This window comes from Anabrus simplex, chromosome 1 (genome assembly GCF_040414725.1).
Source record: "Anabrus simplex isolate iqAnaSimp1 chromosome 1, ASM4041472v1, whole genome shotgun sequence".
NCBI lineage: Eukaryota > Metazoa > Arthropoda > Insecta > Orthoptera > Tettigoniidae > Anabrus > Anabrus simplex.
This window is the reverse complement of record NC_090265.1, coordinates 1,636,718,773-1,636,732,794: the sequence shown is the minus strand read 5'-3', so window position 1 is coordinate 1,636,732,794 and position 14,022 is coordinate 1,636,718,773.

The following is a 14,022-nucleotide window of genomic DNA, read 5'->3' as shown; positions in this document are numbered from 1 at the left end:
CGTGGGTCACTTGGAAATTTGAAAAGCGCTGTTGTTATTAACTTAAATAAGAAATCATACTATATAAGTACACTGACTGACAGAGAAAATGCAACACCAAGAAGGAGTGGTTCGAAAGGGATGAAAGTTGGTGAAAAAACAGAGCCGGCACGGACGAATAATTGATGTTTATTTCAAACCGATATGCAGGTTACACAATGCGCACGGCATCGACTCAGTAGGATGTAGGACCACCGCGAGCGGCGATGCACGCAGAAACACGTCGAGGTACAGAGTCAATAAGAGTGCGGATGGTGTCCTGAGGGATGGTTCTCCATTCTCTGTCAACCATTTGCCACAGTTGGTCGTCCGTACGAGGCTGGGGCAGAGTTTGCAAACGGCGTCCAATGAGATCCCACACGTGTTCGATTGGTGAAAGATCCGGAGAGTACGCTGGCCACGGAAGCATCTGTATACCTCGTAGAGCCTGTTGGGAGATGCGAGCAGTGTGTGGGCGGGCATTATCCTGCTGAAACAGAGCACTGGGCAGCCCCTGAAGGTACGGGAGTGCCACCGGCCGCAGCACATGCTGCACGTAGCGGTGGGCATTTAACGTGCCTTGAATACGCACTAGAGGTGACGTGGAATCATACGCAATAGCGCCCCAAACCATGATGCCGCGTTGTCTAGCGGTAGGGCGCTCCACAGTTACTGCCGGATTTGACCTTTCTCCACGCCGACGCCACACTCGTCTGCGGTGACTATCACTGACAGAACAGAAGCGTGACTCATCGGAGAACACGACGTTCCGCCATTCCCTCATCCAAGTCGCTCTAGCCCGGCACCATGCCAGGCGTGCACGTCTATGCTGTGGAGTCAATGGTAGTCTTCTGAGCGGACGCCGGGAGTGCAGGCCTCCTTCAACCAATCGACGGGAAGTTGTTCTGGTCGATATTGGAACAGCCAGGGTGTCTTGCACATGCTGAAGAATGGCGGTTGACGTGTTGTGCGGGGCTGCCACCGCTTGGCGACGGATGCGCCGATCCTCGCGTGCTGACGTCACTCGGGCTGCGCCTGGACCCCTCGCACGTGCCACATGTCCCTGCGCCAACCATCTTCGCCACAGGCGCTGCACCGTCTGTCTGCTGGAAATGCCTCCGTTGACGGCGGCCTGGCATTCTTAGCTATACACGTGTCCTGTGGCACACGACAACACGTTCTACAATGACTGTCGGCTGAGAAATCACGGTACGAAGTGGGCCATTCGCCAACGCCGTGTCCCATTTATCGTTCGCTACGTGCGCAGCACAGCGGCGCATTTCACATCATGAGCATACCTCAGTGACGTCAGTCTACCCTGCAATTGGCATAAAGTTCTGACCACTCCTTCTTGGTGTTGCATTTGCTATGTCAGTCAGTGTACATAATATACAGTAGATAAAATAGAGTGAATGTGATAGTATGAAACTTACCTAAATACAATTCTGAGCCCCTTCAGATAAACAGGGCTTCTTTTTCGAGAAAGCTTTTTCAAGAAATAAATAGACCTACATTAAAAAGTGACTCTGACACAAAAGGCATTGGTAATTATTTCGAGGTCAATTATAAACAGTCTGCAACTGGCTGGGTCTATTGTAAACGTCTCAATGCCGGGCTCAACACAAACGTGCATCTAGAGCGCATGCATGGAGTGATAAAACACATATACAGGGGGGGGGGGTTAAGAAGCCTAAGAGACTGGACATCGCAATCCATAACCTCATGTCATGCGATTTGTGAGAGATAAACTTTATGACCGCCTTATTTACATTAATAAAAACAAACTTAACAAATAAATCCGCACAAATAAGACTAAGGCATGCCAATTCATTATCATTACAACCACGAGAAATTACTTGCGGCAAGGATGTATGGACTGTTCCGTTGCGAATAAAAATGAACTATATGAGGTCCGAAGAAGGTTGAAACGAATAACAACTGTGACCTGAAGTGTACAGAGTGCAATATCTGCATTCATTCGTATGTTTGTACATGCCATGATTCCTCCATTAAATTTAATATGTGCAAACATATACACCTAGTGGTTAAATATATTGGTGGTGCTAATGAACAAAATTTAGAATCAGGCACAAATTTAGTCATTCAGGAAGCACCTTCAAAGGAAGGAAATGAAATTACTCTGAAGGAACAGCGTAATTCCCTCTGAAAAGGCTATATAAGTGAGGACTTATCTGGCCCCGCGGTGTAGGGGTCAACGCGTCCGCCTGTCACCCGGCGGCCCCGGGATCGATTCCCGGCTGGGTCAGGGGTTCTTAATTGTAACTGATTAATATCCCTGGCCTGGGGACTGGGTGTTTGTGTCGTCCTTAACGTTCCCTTCCTCACATTCAACACTTTACACTTCCTCCATTCCAATTACACGCAGGTGCAAGTAGGGGCAAAAGATTTTATAGGTCGACGCCCCGAACAAATAGCATTAAAAAAGGTAAGGACATAGAACAGCGCAATGCCAAGGTCCGATGAAAATTTGAAAGCATTCTCACAACGATAGAATCACCAGAACATGTAGGTATAATTGAGAAACACCTCCAATCAATAATCCCATCTATACAAGCCCATAGAACAAAAGCAATGATCAGCACAGCACAAATACCGTCAACTTCAAAGAGAATAAAATTTGAAACACAGTGACGATTATTTTCCACGAGCAAGCCCCATAATAAAACTTCTTCGTCCTTGTCAAGGCCTGCTGAGAGTAAACAACAGGTAATTGCTGCTAATTTGTTACTCCTCTAAACAAAATATCGTCGCTGCCGGGGCGAAACCTCTTATGTGAAATATTTTAGCTTAGAACTTTGGCCGATAAGGTTCTGTAATCTAACTTGCAATATTGTGTGTAGAAAGTCAAGGCATTCTCGCTCTTCATAATGTATGTGCTGCGGGTCAGTATATCTCCAAAAATATTAACACATAGGAGGTTTTGTCCCGGCAACGACGATATATTATAGGCGCTAATTCGCTACAATAAACTGTTTTATAGGAGCAATCCTAAATACTACAGCTATGGCAACAACAACTGTATGGGTGATTGTGTAAATATTTTGTGAACTGTATATATACGTTGTGGAAAAACTAAAGTATTCGTGAAAAGAAGTTAAAAGTGATGAGCTAACGATGTTAAACAGCAAGCATTGTTCATCTGAAGGGGCCCAGAATTGTATTTAGGTAAGTTTCATACTAACACATTCACTCTATTTGATGTACTGTATATTATGTACTTACATGGTATGATTTCTTATTTAATAACAACAGCGCTTTTCAAATTTCCAAGTGACCCACGAGGTAAACAGTCAAGTGAAATAGAGTGCACTCTCTCACTCTTGTCTAGAGAATGACGAGACCAACATAGGAATAACTGAAATATATACATTACAATAGCATCAGATATTCTGTGGCTATTAATCTGATTACCGGTACCTACTTCTAAAAAGTAACAGCTGTTCGCATTCATGCTACTGGCCATTGTGAGTTCGGCTAGCTGCACCTCGCGGAAATGCTTGGTGGGACGGACTAAATGCCGAGATTACCCGAGCAGTTCCGAGTACAGCCGATTATGGCTGCAACTCGCCATTCCGTAGACACAAGTAATGGTATCGGACCTTAATACAAAACCAACATGGCCGACGACATCGGTTCAGTGTAAACAAGCCTGTGATACATAAACGTAACCTTCGGATTACCGTATCGAATTTCTAAGTTGTCAATAATAATGAACAAAATACTTTACTTTGGTCAATAGACCAATACTGTCTGGAAATAAGCAATAGGATAAGCAATGTGGAAAATTGAAGTATTTTTTAGTGAACTAGTATGATTCAAGAAATAGGTACCAGTAATATAGGATTGCATTAAAAATAACAGTTCTGGGGGAATATCTGATGCGTTTCAAAGTGTGGCAGTTTCAATTTAGCCAATGATCTGAATTTAGGACTGTCGTCCAAGTGGAAGATTACTTATCAATTGTTTACCTAGTCTTTTCTTAGAATATGGAAATTAATCGAATTGGTGTAGATGGTAGGTGGTAAATTATTCCAGCACGTAATTCGTTTTCCTATAAATCAATACTTGTTTTATTAATACATGTATTTATATTATTTAAATTATTCCAGCACGTAATTCGTTTTCCTATAAATCAATACTTGTTTTATTAATACATGTATTTATATTATTTAAATTATTCCAGACTGTAATTCTTTTTCCTGTACATCAATACTTGTTTTATTAATACATGTATTTTTATTATTTTTCTATTACCATACGCTTTTAAATATAATATCCTACTTCGTTCAAGAAATTTATTAGAAACATAACCTTGTCACAAATTTCAATTCTCTCATAATAGTGATTCGGATAATGATCACCAAACTGCTATTCTGCATTTGTTTCACCTCAGATAAATCATTAGGATAATCGATATGAATTTCTATGGTGGCATATGCATGATCGTTTAAAGCACTTTAACACCCAAATCTCTGGCAACGTAAATACGTACGGTATTATGACAGTACATCAGTTGATAACGTGTCCTCCCACTTTACAAATCTTAATTTCGCAAATCGTCTTTTATTATTTCGAGTTCTTTGCAAACTGTTCCTTTTTTCAACCAATATTGTATTGTGAATTCTTTGTCTTCGAGCAGCCTATAAGTAAAAGTCTATATTATATACTTTGTAAGTTTGTGTCTAACCTATTATTATCTGTAGCATTTTTAAACATTAATTTTAAACATAATTTTTTATATTTTATGACGCATTTTCTTAATTTTTTGGTCATTCAATAAAGTCACTTTAACATTTTAAGTGCATTTTTAAATATTTTTTACGCCATCAACATACATGCAATGTTCATTAACATTAACATGCATATCTGAATGCCTCATGACCACAACAGAACTTCTAAACGGTGAAATATTGCCTTCAATGCCACTTCAATCTTAATATTAACACAGTCTGTAAGATCGACGTTATTTTTCATCCGGTCAATTAAGTTAAGAGCGCAATCGATTTAGACAGTTTGCATGACAGCCCTTCGGTCTGTTCCTTGTCAGGGAAACACAAGGCTCACATAAGGTCACCTAGACGTCAGCAACGAATTACTTAACCCGTTTGAGTAGCTCGAGTGTTGTGGAAAATTGTTCGACGCTGTACGCACGCAAATGTATGACTGGTATTTTTGAGTCCAAGTTACACAGATTTAAAATGACATCCCGCTTTATTATCTGGTTCCGGGAAGTGATGGAGTCACTCACTCCCCATTCAGACAGCTGTAAATACCTGCAACAAAAGGCGACTTTTATTAGCGTGTGAGAAGCGACATTGTAAACTGCCATCTCTTCACGTTTCAGTAAAGTATTTCAGATTAGTGGACAGCGAACACTAGAAAAATGAAAAGTAACCTGAAAATCGGGCACCTATGGATCCAAACGATAACTGAGAATTAATCCACACGTTCCGTGGAAAATCTGACCTTCAACAAGTAGAATGCCGGATTTACCCTTAACTAAGGTTATCCACCAGTCAAATACTCTATCGGATATGGGAACACCCGCCGAATGGACCCTTAATCGAACCAAATTGACTATCAATTGCGAAATGTTACTGGAAAGCATGGTGTTCACTACAAGTTAACAGCAGCATTCACAATTGAAATTAAAATTCCACCATGTATTGTCATCTCGTGACAACCTTAAGTTATAAAATAATCCAGATGCTGAAACGTGCATCACCCAAACAGCTGTTCAGAAGGAACCAAGAACAACACGATCTGAGAGGACCTTACGTTACGTCGTTCTGAAGGAACAAAACTGCGAAATGCAGGAAACACTTACTCACCACACACTTGGAAGAAATGCCAAGCACTGAAGTTGAATAAAAAGTGGCAAATCACTTGGAAAATATTATTACAAAACCAACTTTCAAGTTATAAACGGTTACGTTACGCTTAATAAAATTACAAGTACACATGGTAAAATAAAATAACAACACAAGAATTATTTCCTTTACAACAACGACTACTATCACATATCCATCTACTTATTGATTGTCCAACACACTACCTACAAAGTCATTAATCGACAACACTCAACTACGTATTATAAAACATGAAAGAACGAAAATTTGAAATAAAATATATTCGCGGCTGACGAATCGAACCCGCATTCGTAACTAAAGTCTCACATAAATAAGTTAAGTGTCAACACGCACACTAGCAAAGCACTCGGACGTCAGAACGACAAAACAATTAAGTCCGTAAATGAAGTAAAATACTGAAGTTCAATGAACTCAAACACGCGTGGCACACTGCAATAATATTCAATCACCGTTAGCTCAGTACCCAATATTGGACAACCCCCACGTTCAGGCCACTAGTGGTTCCATAATCGTAAGTAAACATCTTCCAGCTGGTGAGGGCTGTGCGCAAATATGGCCTCAATGTTCCTTAGCTAATACTCTTCGCCTTGCATACACTACTGCAGACACTACCATTGCTCAAGTCACTGCGCAACAACACTTAATCTAAAACTTGAGTATATACAGCCGACATCCTAAACCTATCGTCGGGCCTACCTAATGTCTGCACCTAACACTAACCACTATGTATATACACACACCTTCCTAAACCTATCGTTGAGCGTGAACTAGGACGTCTCATCATCAGTATACTCCTAGGATAACATGTGACGTCCTAAATCTATTGTCTAGCGGAAATTGAGTTGTCTACGCTTCCTCTAGAATGTCAGGCGAAATCGTAACTTCGAACACACTTTTAGATATTTTAGCTGTAAACCTTGTCGAAACAAATAGCACACTATGAAACAAATCTTGCCACAGAATGAACGCAAGTCGGGAAATGGGCTAAGTCCCTATCTTGTTAATAAAACGTGAAATTGAAAATAAATAACGCGTGGCAAGCAATCCACAACTCAAACACGAATTCGACATACGCAATGAAGTTTAAAAACTATAAATTGACTTTCAACATACGTCTAACATTACGTGAATATCGCCCAAAACAGTAATCATCACCACCGCAATAATCAACAACGTAACTCTAGGGCGAGGCTCTCAAATCGCCTACCATCTTACTATTCCAAATCCATATCCATGACTATCCAGTGAAGCGAAATCCAATGAATCTACACAGCCAAACTATCGCTTAAATAACGTCCAGTATCTCATCCCACAATATTTCCGATTTAATGATAAATTATCGTCTCATAATTTATGAAATTTATTGACTGGAAATTTGTCATTACGGTCAAATAACACCAACCGTGTATTCAGAATGCTCTTCTACCCTTGAGGTCATATAATATAATATTCATTAGGCCGACTTTACATAAACTTAGCCACTTGGATTTAACTACCAACAGTTACAATCTTCAACAGAAATTGTTTTTCCCTGGGGATTTTAACTTGAAATCCTACTGTGCATCGCACAATACTCATCTCGAACAACCTTCACTCGGTCTGCTGTTCCAGATTGTTAGCGGAATATACTACAGCCTGCCACATACAGCCTGTCTCAAAAATTATTCGAAATCAACAAATATATCCTGTCTCAAAAGTTCATTCTCATCGCCTCTCACGGCGGCATTACATGAAATACAGGCTTCTTCTGCCTTCAACATTTATACAACTCTTATCTCAACATATCATTTCGGAACAATCCATTCTTCTGTTTCAAGACTTTTCAAACCTCAATCCTCTCGTGACAAACAACCTTTATAAAATATTTTTCATTTATTTATAATACAGCTTTCGGAACTCAGGAATACAACAACATACTGTGACTTCCACTATCACCGACATACACGATGTCACAAAAATACCTTCCCAAGATAAAAAAACATAATCAGACTTCACTGGATTTCGATATGAACGCAAATCTTACTGAACACAACTGTTAAATATACTTTTAACATAGAAAAAATTTATCTCGCGGTAACTATAATAATAATAATAATAATAATAATCATAATAATAATAATAATAATAATAATAATAATAATAATAAAATTTCGACAAAATTTTCTGAACTCATACGATATTCGAAATTAAAACATTCATCACGACTACATGATCGTTATCACCTTCCTATACTCAATTTGAACAATATCTCAAAGAATATTAACACATTATTTATACTTCGCATTTTATACTATCTCGACATGGAATTTACAGCCCTGAAGAGTTTCTCACGACGACCAGAAATGTAATATATTCGCCTGATCATTATTGAATATAAGTTCGACACACGCATTGAAAATTGGTTGGGACAAACCATATTCTAACTACAACATTGATAAAATATATTTACATACCTGTAATCTTAGCCGTCATCCTGGATTTCTGACTGCATTCAGCCAGCAGGCCTTGTGCCTAGCCTTCCATGGCTACATTTGACATCATCATCTTATATATATAATTTTAGCTACACAAAAATTTACACTCGGTGTCGATCAACATCGCAAACTCCGCACTTTCTTCGCGTTTAACATGCGACGAGCACTCTTCTCAAGTAGTGACTGCCACTGTTTTCCCAAGACTCTGCTTTCGTTCACCCTACCGCTGGCCAGGTGTTCCAAACAGATAAGAAAATCAGATCTCGCGGCCATCCTCCAGACTTCTCTTTGACCAATAAGAGACATACACAATGAAACACAGAGAGAAACTCAGCTACGTTTTTTAACCAAATCTCTAAACCTTCAAAGTTTCCATCGGCGGCAGTTCAGGAAAATTTATATCACCTTCTACTTTAATATTCTTATTTAACCATAGACACGAATATGTAATAAGTTACTTGGAGAACAAAACCCCGCACTTTCTTCCAGACGAGTGACGTGAGCTTCGCCGTTCAGACAACCAGACAGAAAGTATAAAATAGACGGAGGGAGGTTTCTTTTATACCCTCTGGGAGGGACGCCGCCCTCTCCACGATGCTTGATTGCACAATCTGCTAATTCCACATCCAATGGACCAATTTTCTTGAAATTTGTTCCATAACTTCGGACATACTTACAATTAATTATGGTATTAATTTCATAGTTTTCCCATAGTTGCAACGGACGAAATGAATTATTTCTGCCCTGGCGTTTCGCGGGTTTTTCACCATCCAGTGGCCTTGCCACGTGCCGCTAATTCGAGAGCCGAACGCAAATTTTTCTCCAGGCTTAACTGCATTTTTATTTACCCTGGGGGTTCTATCTTCATATACGGTTTATGAATAATTTAGATCCTTTATTCCTGGATTTACCATGTCACCAAAATCTTTCGTTATGAAGGTTTTCTTGAATTTGACAAATTATCCAATGCTCGAAGTCCACCGAAGTGTCCCGGCACTTCACGAGATCGTGGCTCGCTCGTCACGGAGAGTTCTGTTCCCACGAGACAGAGAAGCTCTTGAAATAAAAACAATTATACTCTCAAAAGGTAGTTTGTAGCTGAAATAAATATTTGGAATTAATTTTTTTCTCATCGTAGAATTACGGGTTCAGTATATGCTGTTGATCTGCAGTTGTGATAGCTAATTCTAGGTTGGTCCAGTGTTTCTTTATAAATCAGTTATAGTCTGCCTACAGTGTGGTAAAGAACAAGGTGAACCTAGAATAAGACGAGCGTTAGAAGTTCGTTCATGCTGATAAATAATTTGCGAGAAATAGCTCGATATCTCGCACCGAGGTCATTTTATCAGCTGTTGAATTTAGCCAATCAGATCGTTTCACAGGCGAATTCAAATGGGCTTTGCGAGGCGATGTTGATAAATTCACACGTGGCTTAAAACTGTCTTGAGACCAATCGAAGAAAAACACGGACCTACGAGCCGACAGGATCGTGCAATAGCAAGAGCTCTACAGTGACACTGGCTGGAACGCTCGGTGTCTTTAACGTTCGATGGGGATTTATCGGCATCGGTAAAAGTTAGACGATAGGCCATTTACGGAAATGTTCGAAAAGTGGGCTTGAACTCATATTGCAACGAAAGCCTTCTTCGACTGGGGCTCTCAAGCCATTATAAAGCCAGGTGTAGATTTTTCAACACCGCCTCACAAAGGCCATTCGAATTCGCCCATGAAGCGGTTTTTTCTATAGCAGCTCTACATTCATTTGGTATAGTTCCTTATGCAAATAATAGTCAAATAAATACTTCAGATATGTACTATATCCCAACCCATTGTCTTTAGTATATCCCAAAAATCTTATCAATTCCTGTTGCTTTTCTAATATTCAACTGTTGTATCTGATTGTAATGTCATTGTTATCATAGGTAAATTTTGAATACTTCTTTAGTATCAGTCACCTAATCTGTCTGGACATTATCCTCGGAACCAACGATCTTTACATACTGCTGACAGAATACTTCTGCCTTTTGAAGATACTCGCATACACACTCCCCTTTATCATTAATGATTCCTGGAATATCCATCTTGGAACGTGTTTCATTTAAAGTACTTATACTCTTCCATTTTCCACTAAAATTTGTATGACTATCAATTATGCTTGCTGACCTCTTTGCTAGATGCAGTTTCCTTGCTAAGTTCTTTCAATTTCTCCTTACTTCGAAATTCATTTCTAAATATTTACTTCCCACCTGCACATCCTTCCTAGTCTCTTTACTTCTCTGTCATAATAAAGTGAGTCTTTACCATCCTTACTAGTGGTAAAGTTATATACCTGTTTTTACATTCCTCAACAATTGCTTTATACCCTTCCCACAGTCTGTTTACATTTTTATTGACCGTTTTCCACCTAACCTACTTACATTTTAAAAACTCCCTCGTGTCTGTTTTATAGCCATATGGTACTGCCTAATAGTCCTACATTTACGACTTTCCTTTCTATTAATTTCTTTTTAACTACGACAAAAACAGCTTCACGTTTAGTAATACCATCTATAGCTTCGGTTTCTCTCACAAAGCTCATCTGGTTTTACCGGCACCCCGACCAGAATATTCTTCCCTCTATTTGGTTCCATAATTCTGATCGGCTAAATTCAGCAACTGATAAAAGGACAACGGCATGAGATATGCCTCATGTACTCCGACACTGTTTTCAGAGTTTTTCGCCAGTCAATTACGGAAACTCAGAGAGCTGGATAAACCTCCGTCGGAACCCGAACTGCTTAAAGTAATCGTGAGATAATTACCAGCTGACAATCCAGAGGATTATGATTGCCTCTAATGTTTAGTCGGAAATCCAAGCTGAGGCTATCCTCAGACAGCTGGATATGACGTCGAGAGAACAACCCAGGTGTAACAGCGGTCCTGAGCAACAAGCTTTCCAGGCTAACAAAACTAGGTTTTAGGAGAGAGCTCCAAACAACCAAGGGAGAAGTTGGAACAGAGCTCCGGAAGGAAGTTCACCGCGGGATCGTTCTTACAGGTCAAGGTTTAGAAACGGAGGAAGTTGGGATTATTCCAACCGAAATACCAGGCGGTGACTTTACGACAACGATAGAGGAAGATGGAGGAGAGAAACCGATACTCGCCGAACGGAGGGAAGGAAGCGAGATTGGCGACACGAAGAGAGGGAGAAGTACCTTCAATAATTGCAAAATTCCGCGCAGGAAAAAATAAATGGAGGCGCGCCATACATGAGCAGGATACTAATCCGGACATCGTTGGAGCCGAAGCCTAGAATATCAGAAGGCTAAACAGAGAGAGGGAAGAGGAGACTCTGAATATGAGGGGCACGACCAAGGTGCCATTAAAATAACAACAGATGAGTTAACCTAAGATAGACTGAATTGTAGCATTTTGAATAAACCTAAAGGCCAGGAATGGAAAGTTGTTCAGATTGATTCATGGATGACGAAGTCCGAAAATCTACTAGAAGAAAATCCAAATCTGAATGGAAATTTTATTAAATCATTACCAATAATTTTAGCTAGAATTTGCAACTTAAAAGTTAAATGTTTGATAGACACTGGGTCTACCATTAGTGTGATATCCACTTCATTTCTGAATGAACGTAAGGACAGGCATGATATTCCAATTATTCCGGTGTCTCATGTCAAGTTTAAAGGAATTATCCCAGACAAAACCCTGGCATGCAGGCAACAGACATTCCTTGACGTGGAGGTCGGAAACACGAAGTTCTCTCACGTATTTCTCGCCATGTCTAACATAAAGTTTAACATAATCCTTGGAGTTGATTTCTTGTCATCATGCCACGCCAATAACTACTTAGACTCAAACCGAATCCTGTTTAGATTGGATGACTCATCTGAGATAGCCGTAGTTAATCCATCCGATGTAAGTGACCCATGTACTTTCCATATTGACAACGCCTCAACATCGTGGGAATCCGAAGACCAGCAGGAAGTAGAAGAAATCCAGTAGGCCAAGGATAACATTTTAGAAGAGGGCGAAACATCCGCGCATCCATTTGACCTTATTAATTCAAAGGTTAAACACGCTCTAGGATCAGATCAGGAAAAGAATCAACTCCGGAATTTGTTATTGAAATATAAAAGCCTTTTTGATGATAAACTAGGCCGGATTCCAAATTTTAAATATTCACTTGTGGCAACGAATTGGATACCCTTTTAAAGGAAACCATACCGTATCCCGGAAAAGTTTCATTCTCGAGTTGGGAAGATAATTGAAGAAATGGAACGAGATGGCATCATTATGAAGGCCAGCACACCGTTTATTAGTTCGTTGGTGGTGGTAAATAAACCAGATTGCTCCCTGAGGGTTTGCTTAGATGCGCGTGATATCAACCGAAAACTAATATAGAAAGAGATCAGCAACCTGCTATTAAAGATATTCTGAGGAATTTCAGAGGGATGAAATTCTTTTCTTCATTCGATTTTACTTCATCATATTATCAGATCCTTCTTGTGGAATGCTTACAGGATTTATGTTCGACCAGCAGACGTATATTTTTTCAGATTACCATTTGGTTTGTGTAATGCCAGTGCAGCGCTCATCCGTGCACTTGAGAGATGCCTGACAGAGGTAAAGAGCTTCACTACTCTGTACTTCAATGATCTGCTCCTAGCGACCGAAACCCTTGAAGAACACATGGTTAAGCTCGAGAAACTGCTCGATAACCTCTCATGAGCAGGATTTCACGTCAACCTAGCGAAATCGTGCTTCTGCCAACCCGAAATTGTATTTCTGAGACACGTCATTGATGGTACAGGGATAAGGCCTAATCCAGTCAAAATTGAGGCTATTAGCAATTACCCGAAGCCCACTCGAGTTAAACAAGTACGACAATTTCTGGGAATGGCCAATATTTTCTCTAACCATTGTCCACAGTACACGCAGACCGTCGCACCACTTCAAGAGTTGTTGAAGAAGGGAAATCGTTGGCAATGGAATGATGAGTGTGATCAAGCATTTGTGAAGACTAAAAAAATGCTTCTAAATAACAATAAATTAGGATATCCCGATTTTGAGAAGCCGTTCAGACGGACGCATCTGGTATTGGCATAGGGGCTGTACTATTTCAAGAGGATGTTGAGAATCCTGACAGGAAGGTTTACCTAGCGTTTGTTAGCCGGAAGCTTCGCAATTACGAGAAGCATTACTCGGTTACGGAATTAGAGATGCTATCCATCGGTTACGCCTTGAAATACTGACAGAAGAAAAATATATGGATTTCCTATTATTGTGAGAACAGACAATAGGGCTCTGACATTCATGATGAAGGCTACAATGGCGTCAGAACGTGTATTTAGGTGGACTATGTTTGTACAGCAATTCAACATTCAACTAGAACACTGTACAGGGAAAAGTAACCTACTAGCGGATTGTCTAAGTCGAAATCCGAACGTCGAGACTCTGGAGGTCAATCAGTTAGAATTAGTTCCAGAAGACCATGAATTTCTCCGTAAGCTCAGCTACATTAGGCAAGCTCAGAAACGTGATTCTAATTTAAGGCATATTATAAATTTCTTGGAGAACATGCTTAAACCTGGAGAACCCGGATATCTTTTTTTTGCTAGTTGCTTTACGTCGCACCGACACAGATA